This window comes from Xyrauchen texanus, chromosome 26 (genome assembly GCF_025860055.1).
Source record: "Xyrauchen texanus isolate HMW12.3.18 chromosome 26, RBS_HiC_50CHRs, whole genome shotgun sequence".
Lineage (NCBI taxonomy): Eukaryota > Metazoa > Chordata > Actinopteri > Cypriniformes > Catostomidae > Xyrauchen > Xyrauchen texanus.
The window spans coordinates 5,150,582-5,162,953 of NC_068301.1; the positions used below are offsets into that span (position 1 = coordinate 5,150,582).

The following is a 12,372-nucleotide window of genomic DNA, read 5'->3' on the forward strand; positions in this document are numbered from 1 at the left end:
CATTGTCAAATGTCCAAATGATCAAATCAAGTAAAATGTTTAGTCCAAATCACAGTATTACATCAATAAATATCCACAGACTCTTGTTGCATCATTTCAAAGCACCTGGCAGCTGTGCCTAATCTTTCACATATTACCGGTAATAACTTCAGTTCAGATGTAAACATTTCCTATATCCGTATCAAAATGGAAGCACGCACTCTGGCCTTTCGATTGACACCTCATTTGACCCAATAGGAGCTTCCATGTCCTGTCCACAGCCTTCAATACCCAACCACCATCTGTGTCGAGTGTAAGGGCATACCCACTTTCCTTTGTTTACTGATCAAACCAATTACATTGAAGAGTGGAAATGACTGACGATCGTGATAGCCAATGAAATTCTGAAAACAGTGATATGCGGCTTTAGTGGAACTATTAGATGACGGCTCTGTTATTCCTAGCGCAAAGTTTCCTCGAAGCTTACCCCTGCTGTAGCGCCTCGTGCGTAAATGCATGCAGAGCTGCTTTGGAACTGTTTACACATTTGGCGATTTAAATATGGTGAAACGGACGCTAAAAACAGGATTTTCACCCCAGGATGTGATATAAGAAGGCATTCATTGTCAAAATTCTGAGTTTGAGATGAAATTTCTGAAAACAATACAGATGATTCAGAGGCAGATGGAGAGATGAGACACGGCTCTGGACAAGTAAGTGTTTTCTTGTGTTTATAACATATATTACTGTATATTCCGCGATAAATAAGCTTTTAGTTTGAATAATGAATACACATTTTGTAATTACCCTTTGTCCTGTGTTTCCTCAGTGAGTGTTTGAACCGCTTGTGCGTGTTTTTAGTTCATTGTTTGTTTCAGATCTATTGACATGCTATATAGATGTTTTGTATATTTACTGTAAATATATATATATATATATATATATATATATATATATATATATATATATATAGTAAATAAATCAATAAATATAAGTTGAAAATAAGAATATATGTTGTGTTTGAGAGTCTATTTGTTACAATGCGGGAGGTGGGGAGGTGTAGGGCCATCTATTTGTTACAGTGCTGAATTCATGGGGGAGGTGTAGGCCCATCTCTTTGTTCCATAGTACATTGGCAAAGTATACAGTATTTACAGTAAATATACATACAATAATACATTTTTACACACTCGAAAAGAAAAACTAATATATATATATATATATATATATATATATATATATATATATATATATATATATATATAGAATACAGAAAAGATGGAGAAGTTGTGTCTAGCTTTGTAAATTACATTTATTTATTATCCCCACTCAGCAAGCTGCCACATAAAGTGGAGCAGCAGGACAGCACCTCATCAAGAGAGGAGGGCTTTCAGAGAGACCCTTGCTGAGGAGCATGGCAGAGTTGGGGTCTCAATCCACAGCCAGACCTGTGATCTCCTGCTCCACCTAAGAGCACATCACAGGCTGTTGCACATCACCAAATCTTGCACCGCTGGTCGCCTGAAGTGCAGGCAGTGTCATGCAAAGACACCAGTGAAGTACTCTCCTGTGTTGTGCCTATGTGCTTTGTACACAAATGTGACTGCTACAATGACTGGCATGTTGCTAGAAACATGTACAATTTTATAATGGTTTGTAAATACTTTATGTAAAAATTAATGTAAATAGTTTGTTGTGTATTTTTATATAAACAAATTGTCCACCATAGCACTAGTTTTGACTCTTTTATATGCACAACATTTAGTTTCAAGAAGGGAAAAGGCACTCTAATGTGTTTATGCATCAGTTACTCTGTGTCAGCAAAACTAATAGTGGATCTGGATATGGAATATGATAGCTCTAAGTGTCATCTTTCATTAGAGCCCACAATTATGACTGTACGCTGAAGCGCTCAAAAGTTGCAGCCTTTTTGTCCTAGGGTTTCCAAAGTGACCTTTTGGAGTATCCAAAAGGCACTTTTGTAAAACGCCTGGGTGTACCCTTAGAAAAACATGTGTAAAATATTCATTTTTTATGATATTGTTATAACATTTGAACCTGGACTAGGTAAGGATTCATGCTGTGATCCCATTGTGTTCTCAAGCTAATAGCTACAAGTTATAGTCATCTGCAGGCATCTGTATGCAAAAAAAAATTTCAGTGTGAAAAAGAAAATTCTATTTCATTGTGTTCAAACTTCTATTACTCAAAATCAGTAGCACTTACAGTAATTCTGACTGCTGGAGAAAAAACTTCAGAGTGTCCCCTTTCAAATGTGACCAAAACCATGCATGTACTCCAAACGGTTCAAGAACAGCTTTAAATTTACTTTGGGTATGCCTTGATTAGGCGTTTTAGGCTAATTTTACAGGATTGGGAAGAGGTTAAACATCTCTGGATCATAGACTTGCTTGCCATTTGCTTGAGGAGCCTAGCTTGGAAAACTTGGAGCACCTCCATCACGTGGAGTGCTGATCCAGCTTGGCCCACTGCTGAGTATGCTTTTCCAGCCAGTGCAGACGTTAGTCGAAGTGGCTTGGAAGGATGAGTGAGGCGTGATTTCCACACCCTTCTACTTACCGGGCAGAGGTGTGCTGCTATCAACTCTTCCACAGGGGTAGTTTGGCTTCCCGTGGTCCACTTTTAGTGAGGAGAGTGGAATCGCTGTGAAAGTGAGCTGAATATGGAGCTCGCTAGGTTTTTGTCAGTTCGTTAAGAACCACCTGGAAGAATGGGGCAGATCTGCGGGATGCCGTTGCTTGATGACATCCAGACTGCAGCAACCACACATCAAGGCCAGAGTTTTCCATTTATTCTGGAGGAGACCACTCGATACTGAGCTCTTCAACCGCCCTTGAAAGACGCAAAGCATCTCATTGTCAGAGTTGTGTGCACGCTCCTCAACCTCGCTGGGTGAAGGGGTGGCAACATCCTCCATCGTCCACTCACCAGTGTGAGATGTAGTGAGAGACATAGCATCATCCCCAATGTTTGTGAGCGAAGTGCCTTGAGACTCATGCCTCACAGTGAGGGCAGTCTCTGGGGGCTGCCTCTGCATGAGGGCTGCCTCTGCATAGGCACGGCCCAGACAGCAAACACAGCTCTCATGTTGATCTAACGGTGGGATGGGCCCCTCACATTAGGAACACTTATGGAATGAAATCTTTAAAAAGACGTGAACACGTAAGTGGATCTTTTATATATATTATACATACCGATCAGCCACGACATTAAAACCACCTGCCTAATATTTTGTAGGTCCCCCTCGTGCCGCCAAAACAGCGCCAACTCCGCATCTCAGAATAGCATTCTGAGATGCTATTCTCAACACAGTTGTAGAGAGCAGTTAGTAGACTTTGTCAGTTCAAACCAGTCTGGCCATTCTCTGTTAACCTCTCTCATCGACAAGGCATTTCCATATGCAGAACTGCCCCTCACTGGATGTTTTTTGTTTTTGGCACCATTCTTATAAATTCTAGAGACTCCTGTCCCAGGAGATCAGCAGTTACAGAAATACTCACACCAGCCCTTCTGGCAATCATCCATGCAATTATCTAATCAGCCAATCATGTGGCTGCAGTGAATAAAATCATTCGGGTCAGGAGCTTCAGTTAATGTTCACCTCAACCATCAGAATGGGGAAAAATATGATCTAATTGATTTTGACCGTGCCATGATTGTTGGTGCCAGATGGGCTGGTTTGAGTATTTCTGTAACTGCTGATCTCCTGGGATTTTTACACACAACAGTCTGTAGAATTTACTCAGAATTGTGTCAAAAACAACATTGAGTTCTGAGGATGGAACTGCCTTGTTGATGAGAGAGGTCAAAGAATGGCCAGACTGGTTCGAACTGACAAAGTCTATGGTAACTCATATAACCATTCTGTACAATTTTGGTGAGAAGAATAGCATCTCAGAATGCTATTCTGAGATGCAGGTCGGCACTGTTTTGGCAGCACGAGGGGGACCTACACAATATTATGCAGGTGGTTTTAATGTTGTGGCTGATCGGTGTGTGTGTGTGTGTATATATATCTCTCTCTTTAGATATAGCAGATAAAGCAATAAAGGATACTCAGGCCGAAGCGCTGAAGCGAGGACCCATTTACCATTAAAAATGTCCAGCAGAACACTGCAGGGAAGCAGAGAGTCTTCTAAGCTTGTGAAGATTACATCCACTGACTCGTGTATTTTGATGGTGATGAATGTAGAGGTTCTCTTACGAGAGGTTCTCTCATATTGCGTAAGCTAGCTTATGCTACGGGAAAGATTCATCTTTTCTGAGATATTGAAGCCAAAAAATTATCCTTAATTTTGTATCCATTGTCAACGCAGTGCAGCAGCTGCATACCTTGAGCGGGCTAGCTAGCGAGCTCATTGGTTGCTCTGCGGCAACTGCTGCAGCCTATAGATCTAACTTGAGTGAACTCGCGCCCAATGACAGGCTCGCGCCACTGTATCAAAGCCCGCCAGAATGGGCGTGGCTAGAGTGCATATAAGCCGTAAGTTCGTGAGGCTGGAACCCTGATTTTCATCTATTCAGCCGAGCTCTTCGCGATCTCTGAACTGCAGAAGCCGCTCGCCGCTCGAGGGGCATCTAGCAAGCTTGGACAGCGCCAAGAAGCCGGCCGCCTTCGCCACCTTCAGCCATCCTGCGAAGCTACGCCATCCGGCGACGTATCCTTTTTAGAGCAAGCTAGTTCCTCAGCTTAACTTCACAAAAGAGCAACGAGCGTCTTTTAAAGATGCCTCGCACCACCTGCGCCTCATGCCGCCTCTCAGCCGGAGACCGCCACCTCATCTGGCGCCTCTGCCTGGGACTGGAACATGCAGAGCTCGCCGCTGACGGCGGATGCGACTTCGCAGGAGCTTCGATGTCGACTCCGCGGCTCGACCAAGCACTCAAGACCGGCCGCCGCTTCGCTTTCGCCACACGAGAAAGAAGCGCCGCCCCAAAGGCTGCCGGAACCAGTGTTAGAAGCGACTACCTCGCCGGAGCCTCTCCTCGAGCCTCGCCACCCTCCCCGCCTCGGACGCCGCAGTTGCCGCCGAGCCGCCGCGACTGCTGCCATCTCGGATGACGAGGCGGAGGATAAGGGCTGCTGTTCCATCATGGCTTCGACAGCCAGGAGTGGTCAGGCTCCTGCCTCCTCCTCGCCCAGGAATCCAGCAGGACCCGCGCCGAGTCGAAGAAGAACTAACGCCGCCTCACACAGGCCGCCGACCGCCTCGGCTCGAAGTGGTCACCGCCTCTGAGCAGGCTCCCAACAGACTCGACGGCTGCTTTTCAGAGCCGCCGCTGGGCGCCACGCCTGGCCGCCCCTTCCTGCCGAACTCCACGCCGAGCTCTCTAAATCGTGGAACGCTCTCTCGCCAGGAACCGATCCCATGTCTCCACCTCTCGCTTCGTGGACGGCGCCACCGAGAGGGGCTACTCTTCCATCCCCCGGTCGAGGATTCGGTAGCAGCACACCTTTGCCCGCCTCCGCGAGATGGCGGCCTAAGCCAGTGCTCCCGCCTAAGGCCTGCAGAACTACTTCCGCTTGTGTTGGCCGCTGCCTATGCCGCCGGCCAAGCCGCGATCTGCTCTGCATTCCATGGCCGCTCTTACAGATCCTCCAAGCGGACCTTCTTCGAGAGTGGGATGAGAAAGGCAGGCACCCAGAGGCTGTTTCAGATCTAAGGAGCGCGACGGATCTCGCCCTTCACGCCACCAAAGCTGCAGCTCAAGCCCTAGGGAAGTGCATGGCCGCGCTGACTGTGACCGAGAGACACCTATGGCTAACGCTTAGCCGACATGGGAGAAGCTGAACGCTTCCACGCCTCAACGCCGCCTCCGTCCGTCTCTTCGGTTCCGCGGTGAGTGGCATTGTTGACCGCTCGGAAGTCCAGAAAGCCACCCAAGCCATGAATCTCTTCCTGCCTCGTCGCGCTAGCTCCTCTGCAGGCCGCCCACGTGACCAGCCTCCTGCACCAGCCTCTTCACAGCTCAGCTCAGCAAAGCCAGACTTCAGCGCCGACAGGGCGCCGCTCTAGAACGCGCCAGACAGCCGCCGAGACCGCCGCCTCGCTGGCCTCGCCTAAGATTGCGCTTGAAACCTGAGCAACCGAGTCCTCCTAGCTTTGTTGAGGAAACGACGGCTCAGTCCCGCCGCGCCGACCACCGCCAAAGCTTCGCCCCTGTCAGTCCCCTTCTCTCAGGCTACTGCAGTGGTGGATTCAGCAGCCAACAAGCCGGGTGATACTGCCCGCTTGCTCTGCACTCAAATGCCGCTTTCACGGCTAACCCAAAGAAATCTTGTAAAAGCAAACATGCCTTATGTGTAGAAAATGTGCCCACAATCCAGTGTTCACCCCTACACACAAGCATTACACTTCCCGTGTCCCTATCAGAGCCCACTCACATAAAGCGGGCACAGCCAGCTCGAGTGTTAGAGTCAATAAACGCCACACTAACTCGCGTGGCCCCTTCTCTGCCCGCTCTGTCACACGGCCAGCAAACACCTCTCTGTATGTAAGTCCCATGCCCGTGACTATGCTCACAAGATCACTTAACAGATGTGACTCTTTCCCCATTCACCTCAATCGGGAAGTCACTCACAGAACAGCCTGTCCCTGCTGTCTGCGAGCAGTCATGCATAAGCACAGTAAGCTGCCACACATTCTGTTCAGCTCGCTGTGTGCGCAATCAGGGCGTACTTGGCCATTCACCCTCTAGCTGCTACGCTCAAAGCGTGGAAAGCTATCCCAGGGATATCCAAATGGGTGTTAAGCACAATAAAACAGGGCTATTTGCTACAGTTCGATCGCCGCCTCCCCGCTTCAGAGCTGCTCGAAACTACTGTGAACACGGAAGCAGCCTGCATGCTTCGCTCAGAAATAGCAAACCTTCTGTGCAAAAGGGCCATAGAGAGAGTGCCACCTTCTCTGAGCGTAGTCGGGTTTTACAGCCGCTATTTTCTTGTCCCCAAGAAAGACGGGCGGCCTCAGACCAATATTAGATCTCAGGGTTTTGAACAAGGTGCTCGCAAAAAGACCGCTCAAAATGCTTACAATCAGGAAACTCCTCGCAAGATGTGCGCCTAGGGGACTGGTTTATTTCTCTCGATCTGAAAGATGCCTACTTTCAGATTCAGATAAATCCCCGCCACAGGCCATTCTTGAGATTCGCCTCGACGGCCAGGTTTATCAATACACCGCCCTTCCGCTCGCCTGTCTTTAGCACCTCGCACTTTCACGAGCGCATGGATGCGGCGCCGCACTCCCCGCGGAGTCAGGGCTTGCAATTCTGAACTATTTGGACGATTGGCTGATTTTGGCACAGTCACATACGGAGCTTCTGTCTCACAGGACAGTTCTCCTCAGTCATCTGAACAGTTTGGGTCTTGCAGTCAATTGGACCAAGAGCTCACTACAGCCCAGTCAGGCAATTTCCTTCCTTGGAATAGAACTAGACTCCATGGCGATGACGGCTCGCTTATCTACACAGCTGCGCGCCGTGTTCAGCTTACTAGCCGCGCCCTTTCAGATGAACAGCTCTCACTTCTGAAAAAATTTCAGAGAATGCTAGGTTACATGGCCTCAGCCGCAGCAGTACTTCAGCTGGGTTTACTGTGCATGCTCCGCTTCAGCATTGGCTAAACACCCGCGCTCGCCGGGCTTGGGCCACGGGCCGCCAGCCGATCAGAGTGACTCAGACCTGTATCTCAGCTCTGCAGCCCTGGGCAGTGGCCGAATGGTATCAGCGGGAGTGACGATGGGAGCTGTATCTCGCCGAAAGTCATCTCGACAGACGCCGCCCAACACGGGTTGGGGCGCGGTCCGCGAGGGCTCTCCGGTTTTTGGCCTATGGTCAGTTCAGGAAAAGCTCCTTCACATAAATTGTCTGGAAATGATAGCGGTCGAGCACGCCGCGGCGCTTCCTCCCGGTCATTCAGGGTCACCACGCCCTGGTCCGCTCGACAACAGATCTGTGGTATCCTATCTAAACCGCCAGGGCGGTGTCAGATCCAGGAACCTCTTCCATCTGACAAAACGCATACTGAGTTGGTCCCAGTGCCACCTGCGCCGCTGAGGGCGACGCGACGTGCCAGGCCACCTGAACGACGGCCCAGACAGACTGTCCAGAGACAATATTTCCCAGGGAATGGTCCCTGCACGCTCAAACAGTCCAGAAGTTATGGAGCATATTCGCAGAGCAGAGATAGACCTCTTTAAGCGCCAGAAGAGAACTCTCACTGCCCAGTATTTTTCTCGAAAGCGTAGGACGCCGCTGGCCCAGGACTGGCCCAACCGCCGCTTTACGCCTTCCCTCCCGCCTCGCTATTGCCACAGGTAATGCAGAGGATCAGGGAACGCGCCACTCGGTGCTCCTCATAGCCCCGCGCTGGGAGAATCAGACATGGTTCCCGGAGCTTACGCAGCTGTCACTGACAGCCCCGTGGCCCATTCCAGTGAGAGCAGATCTCCTCTCTCAAGCTCGCGGCACGATCTGGCATCCCCACCCAGAGCGCTGGGCTGCACGCTGCGGTGATCAACGACTACCCGCCGCTTTGCCAGAAGGAGTAATAAACACTATCATACACGCTAGAGCCCCTTCCACTAGAAGACTCTATGCGTCCAAATGGTCTGTGTTTTCAAAATGGTGCACCGACAGAGACCTGACCCACGGACATGTGGGTGTCGTCGCTGCTCGTGTTTTTACAAGAGCTGCTGGATAAGGGCAGATCCCCATCCACGCCAAAGTGTACGCGGCGGCCGCCGCGGCGCTCGCTGAACCCCTGCACGCCAGTCACTGGGAAAAACGAGCTGGTCATCCGCTTCCTCAGGGGAGCTAGAAGGATGAACCCCCGCGCTCCCATCGGTTCCTATCTGGGATCTTTCCGTAGTTCTCGGCTATGAAAGCCCCCTTTCGAACCGCTTCAATCCGCGGATTTGAAATACCTTTCACTCAAAACCGCTTTTCTAACTGCCCTGTCATCAGTTAAACGCTGGGAGACCTTCACGCGCTGTCTGTCAGCGCCATGCGGTCTTGAGTTTGGACCAAGTGACTCCAAGGTCATTTTAAAGCCTAGACACGGCTATGTCCCCAAGGTGATCGGTACTCCTTTCAGAGCACAAATCATTTCCTATCGGCGCTGCCAGCATCCGATAGCTGAACGCGACGCCAATCTCCTTTGCCCAGTCAGAGCACTGAGATTGTATACTGCGCGCCCGCCTCTTTCAGACGCTCTGAGCAGCTATTCGCTTCGCTCGGAGGGCGCACCAAAGGTTTCGCCACCAAACAGACACTGTCTAGATGGATAGTGGACGCTATTGCTGCCGCAGCACGCGCACAAAGACCTACCATGCCCGTTAGGCATTAGGGCTCACTCCACTAGAGGCATGGCCTCCTCGTGGGCATGGTCCAGCTGGATTTCCATTCACGACATATGTGTGGCAGCTGGCTGGGCTTCCTCCACCTTTGTCAGATTTTACAATCTGGAAGTGCCCGCCCTGCAGGCAAAACTACTAGCGGTTTAATCACGCTACAGCTCCCCTGGTGAGCTGCACTGACGGGACACATTCCACACAGACCGCACCGCCGCTCTGTCTTTCCCTTCCCACTATGTGCTTATGTATTACACACACACTGGCCCGCGACTCTTGCCGCCAAATATTATTCCCCACTCACAAGGGCTCCCCGGTCCCCCACCCCCGGGCTCATGCAGTGGATGCTTGACGCGACGGCGCTGACAATGGGTTCCCGTGAGCGTAGTTAGCTTACGCAATACGAGAGAACCTCTCGGAAGAGAACGAATCGGTTACCTAACGTAACCTCGGTTCTCTCTAGATGAGGGAACGAGTATTGCATGAGCCGGCCGTGCTTCGCCTACTTAGCCATTTTCGCTTCATTCAATGAAAACCAGGGTTCCAGCCTACTTAACTTACGCTTATATGCACTCTAGCCACGCCCATTCTGGCGGGCTTTGATACAGTGATGGCGCTGGCGCTCGTCATTGGACGCGAAGTTCACTCAAGTTCGTCTATAGGCTGCAGCAGTTGCCGCGAGAGCAACCAATGAGCTCGCTAGCTAGCCCGCACAAGGTATGCAGCTGCTGCACTGCGCTGACAATGGATACAAAATTAAGGATAATTTTTGGCTTCAATATCTCAGAAAAGATGAATCTTTCCCAGTAGCGTAAGTTAGCTTACGCTAATACTGCTCCTCATCTAGAGAGAACCGAGGTTACGTTAGGTAACCGATTCGGTTTCTAAGATGAGAGATGAATCGCTGTCTTGAAGGAGGAAAATTCAGAGAAACTGTGTTTTTGCACTCGATATATACGGAAAGCTTTGTGCCTAAAAGGGTGGGGATAAGTTTAAGCCCTACCCTTTTAGGAACAAAGCTTTCCGCATACATGGCCAATCTTAGAATTGTCATTATTGTAGAAGGGTTTCAACTAGGTCGTCAAACAAGAACTGTAATCGTAAGGGAACGAGCTGAATGTTTACTCTCTCCTGAGGATATTTCTGCCTCCTCAATGCTTTTATTTTCTCCGGCTCACTTGACACCTCATGAGTAGGTCTCAATAGCGTGTTCTCTCTTCCGGGAACTATTCACAGAGGAAATACAACTGTTTAGGGGGCTTGTGTTAGACTAACAGCGATGTGAAACAAATCACTCTATTCAAAGTGTTTTTTTCTGTCATGCACAAAACGTTAGATGCAAGAGAGAGGGAGATGCTGGAAGAGTTTTTGGCTAATCCCAATACCAGAATCATGATGACCTCATATAGTCACATGATCTCTCTTTTGCCACAGTTGGTGAAGCAGAGGGGATGTGTGTGTGTGTTTGTGTGTAATGTGGTCCTTATGGTAAAGATGTGGTAATTGAGTTGGTTCTAACCTAATTGTTTCTGATCATTCATGCAAGACTAGTTTAACACTGACTAAACAGCTCCGTCTACAGTTTCTAGCATGCAAGTGTGTGTTGGTGAGCTTGCATGTGTGGGAGTGTGTGTGACATCTGTGGTTAAATGGTTTTTGGCAGGGCAGTAGTGTTTAAAATAGGCCTTCTTTTGCTGCTAGATGCAATAATGTGATAGCATGGCTGTTTACTCTGAAAGAACTCTCTTTCTCACTCCATCTTTCTTTTGTTTAGAAATATCGTCTTCATTACTGTGGTGAATCTCATTAAATCTGTCAAAAACACGTCCTGGTCATATTTCACTTCAAACACATTTGCATTGTGATATTACTGTATAACATAATGAGATTACTTTATGCTGATTTAAATAAAAACACAAATCAAGGTATTTCAGTAATTCTTTTCTGGGGAGTAGACTTCCTTTTCTTTATGCAAAGTATAAAGTTTTTTAGTTTTTTTACATTTTTGGGGTGAAATATGAGCCAGAGATGTTTTTAGTTTGGATGTTTTTGAAAAATGACTCTACAGAATATCCTTGCATTTTTAGCTTGAATATACTTTTTGCAGTTTTAGGGGCCGTTCACCACGTAACATGTCCTTGCCTAAAAAAATACTGAAACACAGGTGTATCGAGATGCATTTTTTCATAAATTTTTTTTAACACTGTATTCCTTTGCAGACGCTGAAAAAATAACAAGATGTGACGCTACGGTCAAAAACATCTGTCTAGTGAATGTTTACATTGTTAAACAGTTTTTGCATGTTTACAAAGGAAAACAATTGAAAAACAGTGCGAACTGATGCAACAATTCATTCAGTGTAAACAGACCCTTAGAATACAATATATTATTTATGAATCAATTTCACCTTTAAGGGCTTCGCCAAATGGAGATTTTGTCAGGTTAAGTTAACATCTAAAGACAATTTTGTAGAGCAAAGTAAACCTCCACACACAATCACACATTTACCTGTGGGTAGACAGCCACACAGGCTAAAAATACACATGTCTAATGTGCATAACTGTGATATCTGCTGGAGCTCAGTAAAGCAACAAATGTCTGTGTTTAAAATTGACGAGATATCAGTGTGTGATCATTAAAGTTCATCTCTCTCACTGCAATCATCTTAAGCACTGAAAGTTTTATTAATTTATCTGTTCCTCTAAGTCACATTCTAATCCCAGTTGAAATGCAGTTGTTTTACATATATAAGACATTTACATGTTCTTTGAAATTCTATATTCCATTTTAGATCTTTTAACTTTTATGACATTTTCAAGGTTTATGGAAGAGAACGAGTCATATGGTGTTTTGGACATGGAATACTACACTATTATTACTACATTACACTAATTAGTATATACCCGGTATATACTAAGACTATTTTTAAGCAAAGTAGTACATACCTTGTATACTGCTTACTGCAAAAAAAAATTTGTATGCATAAAATACCTGGATGACCTACTACATTTGCAAAAAATTA

At 47.5% G+C, this 12,372-nt stretch overlaps 1 protein-coding gene across 1 annotated transcript in view; it reads left to right on the plus strand.

Annotated features, from left to right (window-relative positions):
- Window positions 1-12,372, plus strand: part of LOC127619550 (potassium channel subfamily K member 9-like) — a 55,582-nt gene that overhangs the window by 24,135 nt on the left and 19,075 nt on the right. The window lies entirely within an intron of this gene.